The following is an 8,473-nucleotide window of genomic DNA, read 5'->3' on the forward strand; positions in this document are numbered from 1 at the left end:
AATTTTTTTCTTCAAAATTTAGAAGTCTAGATCCTCTGAAATGCTATTTTCTGCATTCTGAGGGGCAAACTTTGCTGGAAGAGTATGCTAAGTCTAATGACATCTCTATTTGTAAAAAGGCAGACTTATTTGTATCACCAGCAACGCCACAGAGGTTAGAATCGGCAGCTGTCTTGTGTCCTGTTAACGTTGTGGTTGGTAATGATGATAAAATATGATAACTGAAGAAAGGAACAATGGTTTTCCATGATATTTAGTATAGGTAGCTTAGATATATGTTTATAATAAAGTGAATGTATAGGCTCGCTGCTAGCTTTTGCAATAAGATACTGTGATTTATGCTGTCAAAAGCTTTCGACAGATCTATGAAAACTGCACCAGTGATGTTACCACTATTAATTGCATTATACCATTCCTCGGTAACTAAGTGTAAAGCAGACTGGGTCGAATGTTTCCGACGAATGAGGAAAATGTACATTTGTAGTGTGTTCCCGTGCTATTTATAAGGTGCTACTTGTAAGCTTCGGAGGCATTTAAGCTTCTGTGGTTTTTCGTACCGTCTTGTTCTGTTTCCAGGATGACGGTAGATGGTCCGGGCATATTGCTCCAGTTAGCCGAAGTTGGTGATGATAGTTTATCCTGTCTACTGACAGTACTGCTAGCGCTGTAGGTAGCCGAAGTTGTCATGGCAGTGGTCTTGTGTCCTGTTGTGGTTGGTGCTGATAATGATGATGAAATGCATATTATTGATATATGGGCGGGTGTTGTTAAGCTGAGAGACAAGGCTGATGTAGGGTTTCCTGGTATGTAATTTTGGTACTGTAGCAGAACTTCTGTTTTGTATCTTTTGAATAATGAACATGCTATGGTTTTAATTTTTGGTTGGCTGATAGCTTGTGATGTAAGGAATGTAGTTTTATTGGGTTACAACCGTGCCACCTGCGGGAATCGTACATTATTGCTCAAAGATTTGAAGTGTAGACTTGCTTGTTCAGGATTTGTGAGTATAGCAAACTGTTCCCATGAAAAGTATTGTCAATGTGTTTAGGGTCAAATTGCAGATGTATTCCACTCAGTACTAATCTGCAACTTGTGTAATGAAGGCTACCTAAGGTGTAATTAGACAGAATATGTGATATTAAATCCATACTTAGGAGGCAATCAGGATCCCATTCTGTTGGGTCGGCAGCCGGCTGATGTGGGTCCAGTAGGTCTGTTAAGATTGCTGTAGATATGAAAAGAATGAGAGCATATATTACAATGTCTTGCCAATATGATTGGAATCCAGCAGTATCAGATACAACCGTACAAAAGCACAAAGTGATCTGGTATGATTGAAGGCAGCTCCCACACACCACAGCCACGGCCAGCAGAACGTAGGTTCCCGGGCCCTCTCTTTTACACACTGGAATAGAGGTAAATATTGTCAAGGTGAGGTTTCGGACGGCTTCAAGTCACACCACAGCCACGGTCAGCAGGACGTTGGATCTCTGTCTATAGCAGGCGGAGATACTGTGATCTGTGACCTTCTCAATTTGTACGAATAGTATAAGGTATATGGTCATTGTGATAGAGCCGTGCCACCTGGCGGATTGTTACATGACATGACTTATAGATATGTTTCTTTACTATGGATTGATGTTTTCTATTTTTTGGTGGTGCTGACATGTTTGTACTATCACCTGGGGTTCAGGTCATAGTTTGTTTGTTTTGCCCGTCTGTGTAATATATGCTGTATAAGGTAATTAGAAAGATATGTGTAATTTAAAGACTTACTTTCGAGAGTGTCTATGTACGCCTCCGTGTCATTTTGATCGTCTTGTTGTGCTGGCTCCGGTCTAGTAGGCTCCTCTGCTTGTAACACGGCTTCCAGATTGGCTGTAATAGTTATGAAGAAGGGAACATAGAAATTAATGTCGGCTTTGTTGCTGTCAATGCAGTATCTCGTAGACGCTAATGATTTCTTCCCCAGTCTTTTCTCCATTATCCGACTCAGTTCCTTGACGTCCGAGCTGTTTGGGTTCAAGTGTTTGACTGGTCGGTACCGTCTGTTTTCCACCTCCTCCTGGCATTGCACACCATGGAATGCGTTGAGCAAATGTCGTAAGGACTTAAACAAGAACTAGTACTGATTCCCTGCAAATACTCATGTACATATGATATAATTTATTCATACATATTTATCATAATCAAGTCTATACACATTTATCATAAACAAGTCAGTATTAGGTAAGTCTGGTTTACATGGAACAAAGTTTGGAATTGTGAATATTTTCAGTGAAATGATGTGCATTGTGTAACATGACTGATTACTGTTATTTGTTCAGATTGAAACGATCATGATCAGAAATATTACAGGTCCTTCCTACGTCAAAATTAAATCATTGAGAGCATTGAATGGATTAATTTTCACTATTATGAATTGGATTATCTCATCTCATCTACCCCTTGATTTACTTAGCAGTAAGGCTTCTTGTGGAGAATAGGACATAGTGGATACTGTTGAATAAAGACTTAAATTGCAACTGCAAAGTGTCCAGAACACTACAAAAGCAGAACACAGGGGATAATTATGATCATGATGGCTTTTTGCAAACACACACACACATGTGCTGTATTGCATACCTGCAAATGCCTTTGCAGTGCAGTGCTGGTTTCTCCAGTGCCAGAAGGCCCAGCAAACACAAGATACCGCGGTGCTTTGATGAGGGTGAGGTCGATCGGCTGGTAGGCCAGGCTTGTCAGCTCAGAGAGTAGATAATCGTGAAAACTGTTGGCCATCTACCAAAAACCGGATAGTGAGTGAGTGATCTCCTTACTGACTGTCAACCCCCTTTTCTTCATGGTCGACATTATGTTGTCATTTGTGTTTGTCAGATCTGTAGTAGGAAGGAAAATGTGAAATATTATGAAAGGTCAGATCTGAACAACCAATTATGTAAATGAAAGAACGGGTATTCCTGGAAAAGAAAGTGATGGTCAATAGATCCATCAGTATATAAGAACAGATAAAACTTTTCGTAACTATATTTAAGGATAAACTATTATATATAGCCAACTTTACCTGACTGCTTCTTTACAGTAGCATCCACAACCGCTGGATGTTCTCGAAGCAGCATATGGGGGTATCGTGGACATATACAACTGTAGAAAGAAAAAAACACACTTCAAGTTTGGAAACATGCCCGTGTTCGTGAAGGCTTTGTTGCGACAGATCCAATGTAAACCTGCAGACAGCAAAGTCTGCCCATGTATAGATTTAGATGTGCTCGGACCGTTGGTCTTGTAAAGAGTGCGCTTTGCATCCAGTATCAACTCTGCTGTTTCTGACACTAACACATTCCCAACTAAAACGAGAAATTCTACATACGATGTGTGTAGACTACATACACCTATATGTAGTCTACACACACCTATATGTAGATTACACACGCCTATGTGTAGACTGCGTAGACTACATACACCTATATGTAGTCTACACATAGGTGTATGTACTCTACACACGACGTATGTACACTACACACGACGTATGTATACTACACACACCTATATGTAGTCTGTATTCTATGTTCATAGACTGCATACACCTATATGTACATTACATAAGATGTGTGTAGACTACATACACCTATGTGTAGATAGGAATTCGACGTGTGCAGACTGCATGCACTTATTTGCATTCTCCATACAGATTAATGCAATATGTAATTTCTATGGACGTAGACTATATATTACATCACACATTACTTTAAATTGCCATTTCGTAATAATTACTATTATGAAAACAATAGAACCCAGAACCCTATTAACCTGGACCACATCTGCCAAAGTTTTGATTACAACTTGTGATGAGTGGCTCAAGTGCTGAATGCACAAGAATTCTGGGGGGAAATGTGAAACCCTTTAATGCTATTTCCTTAATTCTGTTAGCGATAATTTCAAAGGGATTTACATTGTATTGTATCCAGACACTGCGAAAAAGGCTTTCGCAAAGAACACAAACACTTCCTTCTGTCATGATTGTTGCCTGCATGAGTACATGCTTATATTTGAACATGTCAGAAGCTAAGATAACTTGTCTGTCAACCCAAAAAGTGGGAACAACCCCTAAACGATGGCCATGCTGTACATGTATGTCTGGTATCTGTCATTGATAGCAGTTTATAAAATCTGATCAAACTAGACTGATTGAATGAATTCAAACTTATCAAAGGTTTAATGTAAAAAGTATTTCATAGTTAAAAGGCTAAATTACTTACTTCCACACGTAACATTGTCAATGACAAAAAAAGCATTCACTTAACACATACAGTATCTCAACTAAAGAATTCCTATCTCATTTGTCTGTCTAGACATAAACAATGTATGTCCACCCAGACCTGCACAGGGTCCACACCTCCACAGGGACTATACAATCTACAATGTGGGTGAATTGGGTATTTTTGCATTAAAGTCCTAGATGTATCCAGCTGCAGACTTGAATATGTAACTTTCAGAGCTAGCAGGTCACTGTCAACTATTCTATGATTTAGAGACAGTATTGGTAAATACTGATTTTGAAAGAAGCAGGAAAAACATGCGACTGTGATGTCAACCATGGTATGATACTCAAAATTTACATATAACTCCACATTTTTTCAACAATTTCAACAAAGTTGACATAAACGAAAACACTTGTACATTGTCAAAGTTATATAATGTATTTCCCATGTACTATAACTAGTATAAGAGCCTCTTGTTTCCTTAAGTTTCTATTCTAATTCAGTTCTAGGCAAGACATTTATTACATGCAAAAAGTAACGGAACAGAATACATAAGATTCGAGATCTGTGGTTGAGACATTTTACAGTCTGTATATGAAAGCAAAAGGTAAAGATTGTAGTTATTCTATACTAAAGAATATGTCATTTACAGCAAATGCTTAAAATCAATCAAATAACACCAGTCACCTGAAATTTAGAAAGTCACTTTCCAAATTTCAAGGCAGTCAGGTTGAAATCCCAATTTTTCAACTTCTTTATTCCTTGGTGTACATCAAAGTTTTACATACCATTGGAAAGATCATGTTATCTTGAGTATCAGGTTCATTTTTTATGGTCACAACGTACAAATTTATCGAGATATTTGACTTTGAAAATTGCTTATCCCGCAGTAAAGATTTATGTCCGACTCCAGGTTGACACGGGCTACAAGCTAAAACGCGCTGAGCCTGTACTGACCCACCGGTGATGTCAATGTTGATCATGAAAGCTGTACTGTAGGAAACTGATATTGATAAAGTCATTGATTATTGACATAGCAGAAAGAGGCTATTGCCTGGAAGTTCTGTTTCTAAACACAAATAAAATAAAATAAGTGCTCTTAAGTCATGAGAGAAAAATACAGTACTTTTGAGTTTGCACTATTTACGAGATGTGTGCGTAGCCTTAGTAATGAACTTTTATCGGTCATCATGACGTCTATCATTAGAAATAGGATGACTGAACTGGACTCTCTTCTCTTGGTTCCCTCATCGATTTGAACAACAGACCCTATGTTGTGATATCTTTAGTGTTGTTTATATTAGACGTCGTGTTCGGTATACAGGCTTATCAACTTACGACTGCGCGTGCGGCGACCTTTACAGCCTGGGATTGAGTGAGCTGGCCTTGGGGCTTCAAAGCTCAATATTCATGTACGTGTATACTTAGTCTACGCAGTACCGACTGTGAGGTGAGCTGGGTGGGTTGTAAAACAAAATCTGAAATAGAGGCGTGACGTACCGAGCTGCTGTGTTCTGGGCTCGTGACCTGGATATCGTTCTCAGGACTTTCCATGGTGTCGTGTGTCTCGGTCTGAAATAAAGAGATGCCACGTGTGCCGACCATGTACCAAACAAAGAAAGCGAAGACAGCCGTGAACAAATATCTTAACCACGAAAAACTCTTATCTTGACGGCATCCAATTAATATAAAACAGGAACTATTAAAGGAAGCGATCGGCATTTTTTAACCGAAAAAAAAGAATGCAACAGATTTCTGTTTTGATACTGGCACATATCAGTATTGCCTTTGGCTGTCGTTTCTTAAGTTTTGTAAATCAATCCTAGGCGTGAGAAAGAATGCGAGCAACCTGGCAACGAGGGCAGAACTCGGCAGGTACCCACTATGGATTGAAGTATGTATTAGACTTTACTCGTACTACAAAAGGTTAGTTAGAGAAGTACCCCCAAACAGTCTTCAGTTTGAGTCCTTTCTAGTTCAACAAGACATGCACCGACGCAAGTTGCCATGTTGGCTGTCCTCTGTTAGTAGAATCCTTGAGGAGTCAGGCTTTGCATACCTTCTACTTAACAGGGACAGTAATACATCATCTGCTCAGTCTGAAGTAAAACAAAGACTAAAAGATATCTATGTGCAAAGTTTTTACTCAGAACTGAACTCCAGTGGAAAAAAAGAGAACCAAGGTAACAAACTAAGAACCTACAAAACATTTAAACATACATATGAAAGAGAGAAATATCTTGATATAACAAACTTTAACCATCGCCGCGCCATGACTAAGCTAAGGATTAGCGATCACTTACTACATATTGAAGCTACCTGTAGATATAACCGGACTCCTCCTAGTGACAGACTGTGTATATTTTGTAATGAGAACTATATAGAAAATGAAGTACACTTTGTTCTAGAATGCTCTCTTTATAAAGATATACGCAATTCTCCTGTTAGTGACATATTGCTAGACCAAAGATATGCACATTTAACAAAGGAGGAAATGTTCGCACATGTTATGTCAACAGCCAATTACGATGTAATGAACAAACTCTGTGAATTTGTCTACAAATGTTTCAAGAAGAGAGAAGAAGCATGTAAATCATAATTAAAACATAACATTTTTTTATATAGTATTCTTATGATACTGTAATGCATTTAGCCCGCTGCTGGGCATGAATATGCAATAAACTTCATTGTCATTGTCATTGTCATTAAAAATCCCTGCAAGATACGATATCGTCAAGTAATTCATCTGGTATACTGTTCTCTCTCTACGCAGTACCGACTGTGAGGTGTGCTGGGTGAGTTGTAAAACAAAATCTGAAATAGAGGCGTGACGTACCGAGCTGCTGTGTTCTGGGCTCGTGACCTGGATATCGTTCTTAGGACTTTCCATGGTGTCGTGTGTCTCGGTCTGAAATAAAGAGATACCACGTGTGCCGACCATGTACCAAACAAAGAAAGCGAAGACACGAAAACTATTCAAAGGATGATTGACAAACCAAAAAAAAAAATGCAACAGATTTCTACTTGCTCGTGCTTGGTATTGTATTGTTTTTTGTTGCTGTTTCTATCTACAATCGGTGTAGGATACGATATCGTCACATATGATTCATCTTGTAAAAGTTTACCTGTACTGTAGCTACAGAACCTGTTGCAGTAGTGTCACTGTTGAACATGCCTTTAGAAAGTGGTATTAGGTTGAGTTGACTTGAATCCTCAAACTATCATTAGAGAGTTATAAGTGACATACAGAGTAGCTCTCGGGGAGTTGTGACAAGATTTCTGCCGTCTCCGCTCCCTCTTGCTCCGAACGAGCCGCCTCCTTCCTCCTCTTCGCCTGGGAGACTGTCTCAGCCTGGAATAGGACGCCAAAAAATCTTACCAAGATGACAGGAAAATGTGTGTCTAATAAGTAAAGCAAATGTGGACATAACAGCAACCTAGGAACTCGGCATTTTCGTAAGCAAGGACATAAGCCATCACAGGAAAATGTCGAAAATGTTGAATGAAATTAAACTCACGTCGCTCTTTTTCCCAGCTCTCTTTTTTTACAGGTTTCTTCGTTCCTGAAAATAGACAAATCTTAGTCGTGATTAGTCCGATCTCTGAAGTTTGCCATATTAGCTGACCTATAACTAATAACACAATTTGCCTAATCCAAACCAAATGTTTGTCAATACTCTCCTTAATGTTATATACGTCTATTCTCCAAGCAGAGGTTACGGTAGGGGCTGGAAGAAGACGGAAGGTCGCGGCCACCACCAGCCCTGATCGTAACTTCTGCTTGGAGAATAACAAATACGTTATGGACACGCAGTTCTCACTCAGTAAGAAAGATTAATGATATGTAAGGTAAATATACATTTCTCACAATGGTATCATCCAAATGTCCTTATTTCCCTTTGATTATGCGTGTGCCTACGTGTGCCTACATGTAGTAGGCACACGCATAATCAAAGGGAAATTAGTGTACCTAAGTCACCATCAAACACCCCAATTAACGGCAATCGGCAAACGTAGAAATCATGAACATAACATATTCAAAGCAAAAGAAACCGAAGAAGGCTGTTACAGTTATTTGTCTCCACGCACGGTTAATGTTCTCAGTCTCATACTCTAGTTAACTATACCAACTATACCCTAGTTAACTATACCAACTATAAGAACACACATACCACACTACCAAAAATGCTTTTTCTTATTTTTCTTGTTTT

General features: G+C 39.0%; 1 long non-coding RNA gene across 2 annotated transcripts; it reads right to left on the bottom strand.

The window, feature by feature from the left end:
* Positions 1–5,729: 5,729 nt before the first annotated feature.
* On the bottom strand, positions 5,730–8,229 carry LOC136446136 (uncharacterized). Of its 2 annotated transcripts, none has more exons than XR_010757509.1 (3): positions 7,781–8,229; positions 7,510–7,614; positions 5,730–5,834 (listed from the first exon to the last, which is right to left on the bottom strand). It is a non-coding gene; the product is annotated as an uncharacterized lncRNA (long non-coding RNA). The 2 variants fall into 2 exon arrangements; XR_010757510.1 differs by lacking the exon at positions 5,730–5,834 and adding an exon at positions 6,963–7,170.
* Positions 8,230–8,473: the final 244 nt, after the last annotated feature.

This window comes from Branchiostoma lanceolatum, chromosome 12 (genome assembly GCF_035083965.1).
Source record: "Branchiostoma lanceolatum isolate klBraLanc5 chromosome 12, klBraLanc5.hap2, whole genome shotgun sequence".
Taxonomy (NCBI): Eukaryota; Metazoa; Chordata; class Leptocardii; order Amphioxiformes; family Branchiostomatidae; genus Branchiostoma; species Branchiostoma lanceolatum.